At 30.7% G+C, this 17,887-nt stretch overlaps 1 protein-coding gene across 2 annotated transcripts in view; it reads right to left on the minus strand.

Annotated features, from left to right (window-relative positions):
- The window catches only part of LOC143206585 (putative G-protein coupled receptor CG31760), a 337,104-nt gene that overhangs the window by 313,264 nt on the left and 5,953 nt on the right, over positions 1-17,887 (minus strand). The window contains exon 1 of one of the 2 annotated variants that reach the window (XM_076419192.1): positions 15,052-15,418. The exons of the other annotated variant lie outside the window; for it this stretch is intronic. The gene's annotated coding sequence lies outside the window, so the exon portion shown is untranslated. Of the gene's footprint in view, positions 1-15,051; positions 15,419-17,887 lie in introns of those variants that run through there. 2 annotated transcript variants of the gene reach the window in all.

The raw sequence follows: 17,887 nt of genomic DNA on the forward strand, positions 1-17,887 counted from the left end.
GTCATTTAGATATTGGACATTGCGAAACAATTCTCCAAAATTAAATCAGTATTTACTGGAGTCAAAAAATGCAAATAATTACATCTTAGATTGAAAATAAAACTATACCAGCTAGTCTGACGCCACTCTGATGATATACGAACGCAAATTTGACGTCAGACGTTCCAAAACAAAATACCTCAACGATATTGACCTGTAAGAGCCTATGCCTGAGAACAAGATTAGAAAGTTGGCGAACAAACATCAGAGTTCGATGACTAAAACCACTAGAACTTATATAGGTCACGGAAATTATTTAGTAAATAATCAAAGCACGTAAACAGGGAAGTATGCAAGAACATCGTCAATTAAGCCATAAGTTAAATAAAATAGAAGAATACACTTTTCGAGATGTTTATTTAACTTTTTTAATACAAAAAACCAATTTGACAATTACCCATTGCTTCAACCCTTATTGAAATAAAAAAATAAACACTGGGAACCAAATCCGGTGAATACAATCAATCAAACAATATGTCCAGTAGGGAGTAAGTATTTCCGGTAATAACTATTATGTAGATTATACGTAGAATATCACTTCATTAAGTGGAATCCTAAGCGTTGAAGTGCTTAATACTGCCTTCTGTATATTTTCTGTTATGTGTATGGCCAATATGTCGGTTCATTAGTAGAGTTATGCTGTAAATTACCTGTCTTCATATCAGTTCCACTTCCAACTCTCTACTCTTTGATTTTATTAGTTTCAGTCCCGATGAAGTATCTAATTTAATAAATAAAATATTAATACAATTTCTTCCGACAATAAATTTATTACAAAACGTACTAAAGAAAGCTTGAAAATGTTTTGCCTTGCTATGTTTAGGTAGACAATAGATCGCAGACATTGTTATTGCCCATGAACTACTTCGATTGTTACACTGGCTGTTTGTAGGTATCCTTTACTAAATGTTTCTTTTTCGTAATGCTACGTTTTATTCATTTATAAGCAATATTATTTTTCTGTATTGTACGTGTTGTTGCAATTTTAGGTATTCATCCATTATGCAACTTCGCTGAACATCGTTTGTTCCATTTTAGCTTCAATAAGTGAGTTTGGCTTGGGTATTTTTTTTATGGCTTTAATTTGATATTGCTATTATTTGAGCATACGATATATATTTTTTGAGTATTACAAATGTATTTTTTTAATAAGGCATTTTAGATTTTGCTTAATAGAAATGATTTACTTATTGAAGTTATAATTAATTTTTAGTATTTTCATATATTGCTTATACATATTATTCTCTGTCGGTAATAAATAAATAAATAAATAGTAAATATCCAGCAAAAATGGTTGAAAATGTAACATAAGTCTCGCTATGACGCCTCTATATATATTTTTATAGGTTACAGCTTATTTTTACAGTCAAAAGTTATCACTTAGTAGCATTTCTTTTAGCACAAAAAACTTTTTCTTCCAACGTGCAACTCAAAAACAGTAATTAGAAAATGTATCGATATGCATTTATGTTCCAACTTCCAATTCTGCGTCATTGAACTCTTTCGGCTTTCTAATGTTTTCCTTATCATTTTAATATCGATTAACTATATTTAATTTTGGAAAACGATTAATTTTTTCAGTAAAACTCAAAATTACAGAACAATTTTTATCACTTAATCTTATCCTCGGAAGCAAACAAAGATTATTCGCTATGAAAAGTAACTCAGATATTCAAAAGACCAATTATTAGAATACCACCTATTAAAATTCGCAATACATTTAGCTAACATATTCCAGCCGTATGATATAGAATCTACAATAGATATAAATCCTGTTTATCAACCTAATGTAGCTGTAAATCTGATTTCTCCAATGGAAATTGCCAAAGAAATTGACAACAACCTCAATCCTAAAATGTCTCCTGGAATTGATGATATTTTACATGACTTATTGAAATAGCTGTCACAAAAAGCAATAATCATTATCAATAAGTATGCTTAAAAAACTTGAGAAACCGGCAAGACAAGTTTAAATCATCACTCGACAATCGACCAAGTGCACAGAGTAACAGCGGTTGTTGAAAAGGAATTCGAAGAAAAGAAATATTGCCCTGCAATATTCCTGGATGTCACACATTTTTGACCGGGTATAGCTTTTAGGAACGTTTTTCAACATTTTCTACAACTTTCGCCATCTTTCTGGCGACATAGCGATATTGTCCTATTTGTTGATTAGTTTGGCACCGATCCAATAATCAATCTATTTTTGCAATTCTTCAGCATTTTAGAACCCTGTGTCAGCCGTGGCATCCTGCATCTGAATAATTGGTAAAACAAAGGCGCTAAGTCGGATAAATAAGTTGAGTGCCGCAGAACTTCCCATTCGAGTTCCAACCGTAACATAAAATTTACCAAAATAACAAAAGTGTTACTCTAGAGAAAATTGATGATAACCAAGGCTCTTACATGGAGGTTTTTACATATCTAGCAATTCAATTTAAGTGAATTATCTCCTCAAAATAGATGGATACCATTGATTCAACGTGAACCATCGTAGAAATTAAAAATACACACTGGGGACCAAATCTGGTGAATATAATGGATATTCTAAGAATGTTTACTTTAAATATATTACCAGCAAAGCTAATATCAATGAACTATTCTTAACTTTGGAAAATGCCCACGAAAAAAATTCTACAAACTACAAAATTCAGTCGACATCTATCAAAGTCTAGTTATTTTTTTAATTTTTAGTCGAGCTGAAAATATAAGAAAAATCGTTCTTCGCTTAACCTTATTGTCTTAATTTCGTTATGAGAATAATGCCGTCAAGACTAATATTATAAATCATAATTGACATTTTGAAAAATGATGAAAAAAATATACGTAGAAATAATTTTTCTATTAAAAAGGAATGTTTTTTGTTCCAATTTTATATCCCATACTTTACAGTAAGGACGAACGGATTCTGTCTATAAGATAAACGACTGGGCTTTTGAAGGCAAAAACATGTTGGATCGAAATCTGTTTTCCTACACAGAGGAAAAAATATTTTTTCTTTTCCCAAGACAAAAAGAGTGAAGAATTTTAGACTTGGCTGAATATTTTCGGGGGGTATATTTTCCTTTCGGGGAACGCCCAAATTAAATTAGAATTTTTCTATTTTTGTAAGCTGAGGATTTTTTATAAACTAAAAGGGTATTGCATGTTCACCGTATGTTTCGAAAATACCAATCCCCAAAAGATATCTATTAAAATTTAATAACATTTTATTTTTTAGGTGCTTGCATGTAAGTATTCTAATCATTTTTGTCTTTAAAAAGGCATTTATTGAGAAAAAATTGACTCAATGTATGTTAAGTTGTTAAGCAGGAAAAATGCAATGCAAAAATGCAGGAGCAATGTTGCAAATAAAAGAGAATTTTTCTTTTCTCTTCTTTACGTAAATTAATGCACAAAGACGACTTTGTTTCTTTAAATTAATAATATAAAAATATATAAAATGAAAGAAGTTAAATCGATACGTAGTAGTGAAATGAATTGAATGGAAAACTATGGACTCACTCATCGTATGTCTGGTTAATATTGATTGCGTCATCGAGCCCGGCTTTACATCAATTCTTAATACTTTTTTTCTTCTTAATTCTGCTTAAATCTTGGCTCTCTTGACTGTTTCTTAATACATATTCTTTGACTAACTCTGTTAATCTTAATGACTAATTAATTCTATATTCGCTGATTCTGTTCTGATTCTTTAGTTCTAATTCTGATTTTCGTTCTCCATGAGAATACGATAAATAGAAGGGAATGTTGGAACGGCCGCATGTGCACAATCGGCAATATTGATCGAGTGAAAAGAAATAATCTAGAATATTTAGATTTTGTGATGCATTAACAAGTCCATAATAATAATAATTAAATGGTTGTGTTATTCTTGGTGTTGTAACATACATTGGTTTTAAAATATGGAAGAACAAAGGTAAGTGCGGAATGTAAGGTTAAGTTTTATAAAGTTAAAATATCCAAAGAGCATAAATTTTTTTATAGTGGAAATATTAACCACCAAATTTGTAACAAAATATTTTCAAGGACATCAAATAAAAGTCAAAGTATGCCAAAGTATATTGTGATGAAACTTGTTGCAGATTTCAAAACGACAACGAGAACCAAAGAAGAAAATTATTCTTAATCAAATAAAACAAAGTCCAAATAAAAACGTTGCAAAAAGTATGAGAGAAATATATATTGTACTAGAAGTAACATAAAAGGTAATTATAACTTTTTACACAATTTGATGTAATTAATCATCCATTCCTTTTAGATTATTAAATGTATAATATGTCAACCAAAATATAGTCAGTTCAGTAGTTAATTCATTACTAAGGTTTGTCCATTAAAAATAGTAGCAACAATTGCAGTAAATGATAAAAATTACACATTTACTTTAATCATGATATATTTTTAAATAACGATTTAATTTTTCTTCTCTAGGTGAAGTGTTGCTGGAACTTGTTGAGTAAAACCTGAAGAAAACTAAATTAGAATTTTAAAATATAGATAAGATTTTGTAAAATGCAAAAATAGTAACGGACAATACTTTGAAAAGATTAACTAATAAGAATTGATCCAACAAAATAACAATATAAAATTAAACATCAAGACAGTTATCTAATTACTACTACTCTAAAGGTCAAAGAGTGAAACAAATAAGGAAAAAAGAAGATATTCTTATAAAAGAGCATATGTAAATAAATTATTGTTTTGTAAAAATAATGATGTTATAAAAATAAAAATAATTGACTGGAGACTTCATTCAGGTGGAAAGTACAATGGTCTGCAAGTTGAAGATTTTAGTTTGAGATAGATGAATGACATGTACGAATATGGTTTATAGACTTTTTCTAAAAAATATTTCTATATGGGTTCTTTATGTAAATATGGTGAATGGACTTGTTGTAAACATATTTCAATATAATCTTTATATAAATATGGTATTTTTCACTCTTTTTTTTTGAGTTTTGCAATAAAATGTTTTAATAAAATATGCCTTTTTTATATCTTCAATTCTTCAGTACCTTCAATCATTAAAATGTGCATTTATTTAGTATTTTAATTCAAAATATTTCATAAAAAATTAATGAGAATTTCATATTACAATCTTTGCTAATCCTTAAATGGTTTGCAAGTACTTCCTTTACTATCGTAACATATGTTTGATTATTACTTTTTAATTTTATGAGACTAAATTTCTCCATCACGAAACGATATATGAGGAAAAATTTATTAGACAGATATTTTCAACACCAGTTACAAGACAAAGTATATGCACTTGCGCAGAGCTTACCGGAAGAACGCTTTTTCACTCAGGCTATTAATTTAAAAAACGAAATTACCTTCTATTTATTGTGTCTTTTTTCGATGCACAGTCTTTTTTCGATGCACAGTCTTTTATCGCGGAAGCTCCTTCTTCGGGTTCTTGATGGCGGCTGATAAGAGTGGTCCAAGAAACCCTTTTCCGCGTCCCGATTCGTTCAGAATTTCGGGAAGGAAAAGACTCTTCCAGCTATGAACTTCTCACGTCTATGAAACACGTGTGTTAGAGATTCTTAAGGAATGCTCGAAATTTCCACGATCTCGGGCATACTTGAAGTTTATTAACCACAAGTTATAGCCACCATATACCAACACGCTTCGTCTAGTAATTATTTTCCCATGTCACAAATATTATAAAAAAACATTTAAATGGTTTAATAAATCAGACCGAATTATACAAATACAAAAGCCATTATATTTTCCATAAACTTAAAGGCAAACAATTTTCTTATACGTAAATAATTATAATTGCCTCCCAACAAAGTATATCAACCAAAATATTTCCATAATTTTCTTCAACTTTGTATCATCCTTCTGGTAAAAGAGCGATACAGTGTCTATACTATGAAAAAAACTTTTCTGTGACGTATTGTGACTGGCGATGAAAAATGGCTCTACTACAACAACCAAAGTTACTCCAAGATCCACCACATTAACACAAATAAAATATTTCTGACGATCATCACGCCAATCAACAAATTAAAATACGAATCATAAATGAAAAATTTGCCAAATTTAATTAATCAATTTAAAGTAGTTACCATATTTGTCTCTCTGATAAAATATTTTTGGAACATCTGAAAAAATTCATGTGCAGAAAACGGTTTTTCATCATTCGATGATATCTCGATCGTTTTTTAAGAATCTATTAATTACCTCATCTGATATAAATCCATTAAAATTAATATATAATCAAGTAGGTTATATTTGGAATATTAATCCAGATAAGTTAAATTATGTGAAAGGGTTTAAAAAACAAAAACTATTAATTTACTTGAAAATATTATTTGATTTAACGGAAAGAACAGACAACTGATTGAAAACAATACAAAGCGACACTGTAAGTAAAAACAGACCAACCCGTCTCATTCATTCACCATTCAGGTTATTAAACAAAAACAGATGACCTCATTAAAGAAACTGCCACAAGGATGTACGTGGTTTTTATTCTGCCTGGATAGCTTACAGTTTGCAATAATATTATGTTTCAGTATTGCCTGTACCTTCGACCGCCAGTTTGCCTTTGAAAATGTTCGAAATGTCTAACTGTTTCTGTCCAAATTTCCATTATATTCTTCTATGAAATGGTTTCCCAGATTTGCTGACTTCAATTTTTTATAGTTTACGCCTAAAGAACTGAGCTGCTGTAATGCGCATTTGGTTACCGTTAATTATGAACTGCAAGCTTCTGCCCAAATCTCAGTAAACTATATTAATTCACAGCAACTTAAGTCCGTCTTTGGTAACCTTACACTTTGAGCTGTGATGCATGTGCCGGGAATCCACGGACTAAGGGTGTTTTTCAAATACTCTTTATAGCTTGGAGTCGTTGAGTACCTTCAATCCACCTTCTGTGACCTTAAAGCTTTAGCTACCAGAATTTTGGCCAAATTGCACTAACACCAAAAAATTATTACAATTATTGGAAGTGTAATTGTAATAGTTTCTGGTTTGGGATCATTGAGCATCTTCAAACCACCTTTTATATCCTTACATCTTCAGCTGCGATCCTTTTACCCCAACTTCACTTAACTACACAAAAAAAACACTTCAAATAATTGGAATAAATTAATACTAGGGGTCGTTGAGCATAATCAATCCACCTCTTGTGTACAGCTTCAACTACAATGATTTTACATGAACTGCATTTAACTACACCAAGAAACGCCTCGAGTAACTGCGGAACGATTGAGAAATGCAACATCAACCTGTCTTTTTTAAAAAGCTTTATGATCTTACCAGTCAACTCTCACCGAAATCTTACGGAATGTGTTAGTCAAAATAGGTGAAAAGGTTTATAAAACAAAAACTATTAACTTACTTGAAAATACAATTTTATTTAACGAAAAAAAGAAGAGACTGTTTGAACGGCAATAAAAAGCGACACTGAGGGTAAAAACAGACCACTGGTTCACAGACGACAGTAAAAAATCTACACATCCATGTCTATAAAAGTTTCAATTGGTTAAAACTGCACATGCGGACTTCTAATTTAGCCTGAAATGGAAACAGAAAACGTATACAAAGATGGCCATATTTCATTCTTACCTTTGTTCCATAACAATCTACAAAATTAGTGTTATAAAATGATAATATTTTACTAATAATTCATACTTTGTACACTCATTTTCGCATTATCTGCCGCTAATTTTGCCTATGAAATAATTATATTACCTCAACAAAATGTAATACAAAATTAACCTAAAAATGACTCCTAACCGCAGCTGTGGTAAACAACAAGGCAAATGTATATAAGAAAGCACGTTTAGTTGTGAAAACTCTCACGCTAGATTAGAACAAGTGCGCATGTGCAGTTCTAACCAATCAAAACTTGTATAGGCATGGATGTGTAGGTTTTTTAATGTCGCCTTTCGTTCAGTATTCGGGTAGTCAAAAAAGGGATGGCCGGACAGTCTGGGCCGTATTAGATAACATATATACTATTAATTAGCCACGATTTACGAAAAAATATTACAAATTCATTAACATGAAGACTACATATAAAAAAACAGACACTCTACGATATCCGATTATATTTTGATTAATTAAAAAGTTTTTTTATAATATATTATAAATCTACTTCTGACAAAAATTTTATAATATTCCATAGCTTTAAACAATTAATTAATCATTATAATTATATTACCGAGATATAAATTATTCTACTGAATACACAAATGCTGAACGAATTTCGGCCAATTTTAATTTTGCACACTTTTCAATAAAGGAGAAACTTTGGAACGAAATTAGAAACCATACCCTAAAAAGCGAGAGAAGCCATTTTTAGATGAGGCGATTTTTTACATCTAATGATTTTTCGTCATAATTAAAGTATTATGCTGAAAAAGTAATTAGGAAATCGTTGAAATGTGATGATGAAAGTACGCCAGTGGACTTTTTTTAAAAGATGAGATCAAATAAGTTATAAGAGTAATTAAGGTTTTTTTATAGTGAATTTAAGGAAGATCTATTTCGTTCTAAAGTACACTTTTAGCTGGTATCAGTATAATTGGAATTATAAAAGATGACGTGGTAAAAAAATGGAGTGTTTTGCGTTGTGATATTTAGTCTAGAAATATGGAAAAATCTTTTTTTCTCATATTGCTTTATTGAGAATTTTTCAAAATTCAATAAATATAATTGTTTCGTTAACGCAGCATCTAAAAACGAAACGCGTTTTTCTCAGTAAGTAAAACCATAACAAAATTTGCCTTTTCACTATTTTAAAAATTTCGTAAATGTCAAAAAAATGGTAAAAACGTCTAATTTTTCCAAACAGCCGTAATTTGGCGAATAAATATGATTTTGACTTTGGTACAATAGATGAATGTGTCTGGAGAAGGCTGACCAAATTTCAAATAAATCACTTCAGTAGAAGGTATCGAATTCACACAAATGGGGTATTCAGCCGGCTTGGCTGGAGTTGCGTTAGTTGCAGGTTCGAATCCTGCTGGGACATGATCGTAAATTTATGTTTGTGATTGTTTAAATAAAATTTGTGAATGTTCTAAGCAAGAGTGTTAAAATCCGACAAGGAAAATGGTCCCAGTCACGCCAGTAACCTAGCAGGATGTCTTCTGGGATGATTTGCCCACGTTAAACTGTAGGTCTAGTCCAGATAAACCCATAGTTGGTAAAAGGAGACTTTAAAATAGATATAAATATGATATGAAATAAGGTATGTTTATGATTGTTTATAATTGCGATTCTCCGAAAGGCAAGACTGTGCTTAAAGCCGAGGAACATGGTTCGGAGCCCACGTTAAACGTACATACAGTGCACATAAACCATAATAGTTTAAAATATAACAAGGAAACATGATAATTCCAAATTTTATATGTTTATATATTTATATTAGCAGACCCGATAGATGTTATAGTATACGAAAAACGGATTTTAATTTGAGTGGAATAATTTGTTTCGATAATAAGACAATTTCTGAAATCATCAAAATTACAAATTCACAGTGACATCCTATTATCGAATAACAAAAATATTAGGAATTCCAGGTTTTTAAAAACAATATATAATACAAATGTCAATGGTTAATTAAATATACATATTACATATATTTACATTAGGAAAAGCTATCATAGAGAGAAAAAACCTAATACTAATACACCAGTTTGGGTTTATCAACAAGCATTCGACAATTGACCAGCTCCACAGAATAACAGATGTTATTGAAAAAGCCTACGAAAGCCTAAAAAGTATGCTTAGCCATATTCTTAGATGTAGCACAAGCCTTCGATAAGGTTTGACGTGAAGGCCTTGGTCATAAACTACAAAAAATTTCACCAAAACAACGCACCGAACTATTAAAATCATACATTACAACCAGAATGTTTAGAGTCAAACAAGAAAAAGCTTACTCTACAATAAAAGAAGCTAAAGCAGGGGTACCACAAGGAAATGTACTGGGGCAAATGCTTTATTTACTCTACACTTGTGACATAGCACAAATGGAGAATATTACGATTTCTACATTTGCTGATGATACTGCGACTATAGTTGTTGGAGGCAATACTGAAGAAACCTCACGAAAATTACAACAGGCAAGTGACAATATAAATAATTGGAGACAAGCTTGGAAAATTAAAATTAGCGAAAGTACAGTTAACCTACATTGAGACCGTACAAGCACCAACAACATTAAGTAATACTATTATTCCATATAGCAACAACGCTAAATATCTCAGAATGAATCTTGATGTAAAACTTCGCTGGAAGGAACACATAAAGAAGAAAAGAAATGAACTGGAATTGAAATATAGGAAAATGTACTGACCAAAACTGAGATCTCAAAAGAATGCTCACTGGGAAGAAATGTTCGTTGAATGAAGAGGTGATCGCCGAAACGAACATAATAAATAAATATTATATAGAATAACTATGAATAATATTGAAAAACTGTGAAAAGAAGTTTTAGTAACATATCAATTTTAAATTAGTCCATTTACTCTATTATGATAGAAACATGATTAATTTACTACATTGTGGTCAAATTTCAAACACAGCCCGATCACTAGTAACAATTATAACTCAGAAAAGATCTGAAAAACCATCAGTCTAGTCTGACAGTTTTTGCTTTTCAATCTAAGCTTAAAACGAAAGGAGGTCATTTCCCTCCGGGGTAAACGAGATAGATCCAAACTCGAAAAAGCGATTTTCCATACATCAAGAAAAACAGTTTTTCCTAACGCAGGACAAAAAAGTGGGCTATTCGAGGCCTCGCAGGAACCTTTGCGGCCCGAATATTTTCGCCGGCTATCGGCAAATAAAATCAGATTGACTCGACCGATGCAGACAAGCTTTGTTGAGAATCAGATATTATTCTTTCAAGCAAACCAGGTCAATAATTTTCCGTTGTGTTTGACATATTGGGCTATAAACAACTGAAGAATTGCCTTGGTTAAAACCCTCGCAATGATTTATATACGAAAAGTATAAAAATGGTGCAGATTTTTAGGTAAGAATTCATCGAGGTATTGATTTTTTTTATGAAAATCAAGTAATCACTATTGAAATATAATTATTGGAAATAGAAAAGCTTTCTTAACAATTGTATTACAAATACTTCTTTATTACACAAATAATTCAATATGTTATAGGTCCAAGTCAATTTATGTCAAAAACGTCTATTATATGAAAGGAACTTACTATATATAGATAAAGTTTAAAGTAAAGATACTTCTCCTCGAAAATAAATAGTAGTAAACACCATGGATCTTTCAAATGGTAGTTCATGACATGGGATCCTCTTTCATGCTACTTTCCTTTCACAACTCCCTTGATCTCTTCAGATCTAAATATATAAAAATGAATCTATATTTCCTTTGATCACGAAATAACTTAAGAAGAACTTTAGCAATTTCATTAATATTTTTTTAAGTTTTTTAATACCTTATAGAAGCTTCCTACGGAAAGAAATATTAAGGAAATTGCGAAGAGAATTGGAAAATTTAAATGGCATTTAAGTTTAAGAATGAAGCCCCTGGATTATGTGACGGGATTTCTAAGTGGGATACAGCTGTCAAAGCCACTACATTCATTGGTTTCTGGAAATTACCTTTTTAAAAACGACTATGAATTTATTATACTTAAATGCCTTAGTTATTAGAATTGCAGCATTAAATCGTCTAAATCTATATTAGTCTATATCGTCAATGATGTCCGTGTGCCACCGAATTTGGGATCAATTTCTTTTGCTGCAACTCTTTGGCTACTGCAGAATTCCTTGAAACATTGCAAGTTGGAGTTGCATTAGTATTCATGTTCAATGGCAACTTAAGTGCAAGTGCAACCCATTTTCGATCTAATCGTTGCCAAAATCAATGATAAATAAAACACTTTTCCAGTTACACCAGAAAAAAAATTACACCAGTTCCATGGTTTACAAACTTCATGAGCGTATTGTAGGCATATATGTGTTGCTGATTTGAAATGTTTTTGAACGATTTCTCTCAATGCCTCGGAATAGTGTAGAATTTTGCGTCTCAACTCTCGATTAAAATATTGACCTCGTTGTATATTGAGCATTGTCATCCCTAATTGCATTAATCTTTTGTTAGTAAGTATCAAACAAATGTCCAATATTCAAATTAATGCTTCATTGTGAATGTCTTCGTTCAAAAGACAGAAAACTATCAATTTATCCCAGTTCAGTTCAAATTCAGTATTAATATCTCAGACAGGACAATATCTGTCGGGTCAGCGCTAGTTTCAGTTATAGATATCTATAGGATATAATTTTTTCAGTATTCAACAGCTTTTCCATTATATCATGAACGATAGAGCTCTATCATAACATTAATATCCTAGTATTTACAAATATATTCAAAATGTAGTGTAGCATAGGAACAGGCACTGACTCTTTATAACATAAGATAGAAGTGTTCCATTTCTGAACCTTCTCATTTATATTTTTACAAGCGACCCGCCCCGGCTTCGCACGGGTGCAATGTTGATACTAAATTACATACACTACAGAAAAAATATGAACGTTGTATATAAAAACATAGCGGCCCGCTCCGACATTGCACGGGCATAAAATATATATGCCTATGTCACTCAATGAAAACATGATTAAAATCGATCCAGTATTTTTGGTTCATTTATTACTGCCCTTGGCCTGCACGCATTAAATTTGGAGTAAAACAATTCCTCTTCCCCTATACTTACTATGAAGATTTCCTGCTATCTTTGGAATATCTAAATTCATACAATTTTTATTACATTACAAATTTTTTAAACGCAAATTTTAAATTTGTAATATCTCCGAAAATATTTGTTTAATTTACATGCTGTAAGGAACCATATTGATCTATATTAATTGCACACTGTATTTAAGGTACTTAATTCGATAAGGATTAATGCCGTATTGCTTAAAATAGCTTCGTAAATAAGCCATTTTCTCACGTAAAAAGTAAACAATAAAAATGGTTAATGTGGGTTATCCCTAAAAGATAAACATATACCATCGTGGACTTTTTTGTAGACCTTTTTATAGTGTACAATACTGTAGTACATTAATTTGATCTAACTCGTAGGGTTAGGCAGCGTTTTTGCTAATTGCTAAATAAGCCTAAAAAAATAGGTTAATTTACGACATCACGTTAGAAACCTCTAAAATTAGCAATGTTGCCTTAGTATATTATGCATGTATTATACATATAAACCTTCCTCTTGAATCACTCTATCTATTGAAAAAAACCGCATCAAAATCCGTTGCGTAGTTTTAAAGATTTAAGCGCACATAGGGATATAGGGACAGAAAAGGCGACTTTGTTTTATACTATGTAGTGATATTCAATTCTCATTTATGTTATTTATATAAATTATGCTCAATTTATTATAATTTATGAGATGCATTCGGACGAGAGACTGGCTAGTCTCTGTCCTATGAGCCCCCTCCGATGTAGATATTATTGGGAATGAAAACGCGGACTTGTTGACTTTGAATCTCACTTCATCGATTATTCCTTCTGGAACAAAGACACCCAAACTTGTGTCTTCCAGATATCTGGCAATTTTATCATTGGCTTTTTCTAAAGAAGCAAAAATTAAGAGGGAGCAAAAATAAATTTTATCAAGGTCCCTTGAAAACAAACCTCCCCAGAGTCAGGCTCTTTAAACATAACAAGATAACTCTCGTGTGTCTTGCAATAATAAAATACATCCTGACTGTCTGCCTAAATACCAATTCGACGACAACCTTCGTCTGCGCTTTAAAAAACTTAGCAGTATTTCTATTTTCCCATCGTCAATGGCTTGGATTGTGAAGCGTATGTCTCACTTCATCTGTATATCGTACTTATATATTTTGCTCTGTATCTATGTTATATTTTATGTTATATATTTCTTACGCATAATATTTTAGAGCTTATTTTTTATATGTTGTACTTGTAAATTAATATTTTTTATTAATATTTTATAAAATGGCAATTTTGGTCACTATTTTTGTACCATTCAATTTTTAACTTTGATAACTGAGAAAAATTGTTACAATATAATTTAATCAACATATTAATCTATTTTTTCTTTTTATCTTTTTTAGGCAGTTCTTTCTGATATCAAAATCACCACTTTTAAATAGCTAAAACCGACACCACGAAAACTGACAATAGGGATATGATAGATAAGAATCGGAATAAATTTCTAAAATTGTTTGAGGGGTTTCGACAGTAGATTTCATCAAATCTAACAACAATTTTGACGATTGACAAAACAACAAATTGACAACAATTCTTAATGAAATGCTATTATTTTATCTAGAGAAATGGTTTGGACCATCGTATTTATCAATCAGATAATGTTGTTTAACTGTTGTTTACATTGATAAAACATATTTTCGCCAATAAATATTCGATCAAAATACATGCAATACTTGGATTAATTCACAAGCAAAATTCAAATTACATTAAACTAATTTAAGGTAAATTTAAAATAGGACCACTTTACACGATTTATATAAGTTCACGACAGTGCAAATCCATATTTACACCTCAAAAATGCAAATAGGCTTTATTATTGATTGATTTGATCTTAGGTAAGTTTATGACTTTTTATATATAGACTTTAAAATCGCAGATTACTGTTGCTTGTTTGCGAAATTATTATAACTAAAATACGATAGTTAATTAACATACACATTGACAGATTGATTGATGAATTTTGTATCAAATATAATTCTATCATTCAGAATTCAAAAAAATAAAAACCGAATTACCATGTTTGATAATATTCAGACATGTGTGTTGTGATTCTGATTTATATGCATGACGCTGGCAAACAAAAACATGTAAATTTGATAGAATATGAAATCATGTTTTCTCGCGTATTTCATTCAGAGAATTTTGCATTGATACACCTAAAATTTATTCAAGTCCCTTATATTAATGTAATTTTATATTTGTACGCGTTCTCCAATCAATTTTACTAAAAAATTACCCATATTTTACGTAAAAAAAATCTACTTACGTGAATATATTTATCGAAAACCTAATTGTAACGAACACAAAGGTCATAAAACACTATTTGTAAAAGCACATTTTAATAATAGTGGAAATAATTATACAAATAGTTTAAAATTATTCAATAACAAAGTGGTAAAGTTAACTGTGAGCATACATATTGGTTTAAACAATATTTAACATCATATTTATTTCCTCTAAAGTATTTAAACGACCCGAAATATAAAATGTATATCAATTTACACAGCCACCTATAACAAACGTACTGTACCGACCGTTTAAGTAGACGTTATTTTCTCACAAAACTAGCTGTAGTTTATTCGTTTTTATTAATTACTAGATATATCCGGCCACGCGCCGCTGTGACTAAGACTGGTTAAATAAAAAATAAGAAAATAGGAAGTGTAGATTTTTTATATTTAATTATACTTGTGAGACGATACACAAGATTTGTGGTTACTTCATTATAAGTACTAATATGGACGTTGGTCCATGTGAGCAAAATTATGTGTTTAAAACGACAACTCCCAATTTCTTAGGTCACAGGCTGACCTAATTCTAACCTAATGAAACGTTTTTTCTTAGTACAGCTATGATGTATTAGTGAAACAATAGTCATAGAGTAATAGTTCACACAGTTGTTGCAGTTGCAGCACATTTTTTATTTTTTTCTTTGTCACTGCCTGAATTTATTATCATTAAGTGGGATTCTTCCAGTCATATAACTTTTACGCTCCGTAGAGGAACATGCCCACCAGTCTATGTCAATAATTGTCAAATCCCGTAAGCAGCATACTAAATATCTTGGTATGCACCTAGATCGACGCCTAACTTGGAAAAGCACATACTTGCCAAACGGAAAGAACTTGGACTTAAACTCTACCAAATGTATTGGCTTATCGGGCGCAAATCCAAGTTATCATTAGAGAACAAGATATTATTTTACAAATCTATACTCAAGCCTATTTAGTCATAAAAAATCCATCTATGGGCAACCGCTAGCAAGTCTTACTATATATCAATCTTACAACGGTTACAATGTATTCGTTATTCCGCTAAATACGCGAATGGCGGTGAAGTGCATAGACTAAAACGTCTAACACCATTCGATCTGATTATTTGACATATAGATAGTATTATTAAATCATCAAATCATTAATCAAAATAGTATTTTATACAGAAGATTACTTAATGAAGTGATTTTTCTAAAAAATCATTAGACGTTGCAAGGTATCATATATCATCGATACATTTCTCTAATATTTAAACAATAAATATACTAAAATGTATCGTGTGTCCTTTATAGAGCGCTCACAGTTTTGAAACAATGGACTCCTTTTTTGTAACAAGATATAGCAGGTTATTGGGCTCATGCACAATCCGATAATGTGCATTTTGTTATGTTTATAATTTTCTAACTGTAAAATTATGTTTTTACATACCTGTTAATTTGTTTTATACAGTTTAAGTTATATACATTTGTGAAAATTTGATGAAATTTAGAGAAAGATAACCCAAATTCTAGTTTATTCATTGACAATTAGGTTTGTGAACATATATTAATCCCAGTATCCATGAATATACAATATTGGTACAAAATTCATTCGATAACGTGAATAAAATTAAAATATGAATAAAGAATGTAACATATTTTAGATGTTACAACATTAACGAAACTATCAGGATAGGGTAGTTTTCAAAGCTTACATAATAACAGAGAATTCAACATGCAACTAGTTACCTAACACTGTTTGGTAGGGTATGTTAAATTTTTATATATCAGTATTAGTGTCTTGTCCGTAGTGATTATTAAAAAATATAATGTAGAAGCATGTATATTTGATAACAATATGTAAGGAATGGGTACAGATACTTTTGGAGACAACATTGTACATGTTTGCCACAAGGTTCGGAGTTACAATTCATGAACGTTTACAGAAGCAGCTCGATCATGCGGTCAATTCTGGAGTAAAAGTATAAAAAGTATATAGATGCTACTAGATAAAAAGTTACAAGAAAAGTATACAGATAAACAAGGTATATATAGAGCACATAGGTGGCATGGAAAAATCAAATGCAAAGGAAATACATCACTAATATGTAAATATATATAAATGACTACTTTGATATTGAAATATTACTTTCATTAATTTTCAAAATTTGAGCTACATAATAAGTATCTAATGATGTAAGTTTAATTGTTGTTGAATGATATAAGTCAATGATATAAGTTGATTTTATTCCAAGTTCTACTTTTCATCCTTCAATTGAATTAATTGTCCTAAAATATTGATAATTGTATTCGCCATATGATGAATTAAATATTTTTAAAATGAACAATATCAAATACTATATCTTGTCCGCTCCTATAGTTTCTTTATTGTCTGATAAATATTCCACAGCATGTATTCAAACATGCAGGAATATGTAGATATTTTTATTAATCCTTCAAAAACCATGAGACCCATGGCTAGTTTAAACGTTTCCATCAATTAAACCATTACAGTTTGTGCATTGGACTACGTCATTTGGAAGTGTGTTAGAGATAACACATTAATAATGTTGTAAGTCCGCGTTATATCTGTCAGGTATTGTAGTGGGTCTGATAAATACGAATATTTTTTCCAATAAATTCCTAATCATTGCAACTCACAGGCTCAATCTCTAATACTGTGCAGACTTCTGCACTTAAAAAAACCATTCGTCCGTCCTCATTACCATATTTCTATACCTTAAGCTACTGTTTCCTGCAAAAATGCAATCGCTCTTAAGTTACTCGAAGCATTCATTGATATAGTTTAATGGAGTTCAGAAGAGGTTCAAGCAACCCAAACTGTTCAACC

This window comes from Rhynchophorus ferrugineus, unplaced genomic scaffold (genome assembly GCF_030347505.1).
Source record: "Rhynchophorus ferrugineus isolate W39M unplaced genomic scaffold, kcgeb_rfMv2 rfM1, whole genome shotgun sequence".
In the NCBI taxonomy this organism is placed as follows: domain Eukaryota; kingdom Metazoa; phylum Arthropoda; class Insecta; order Coleoptera; family Curculionidae; genus Rhynchophorus; species Rhynchophorus ferrugineus.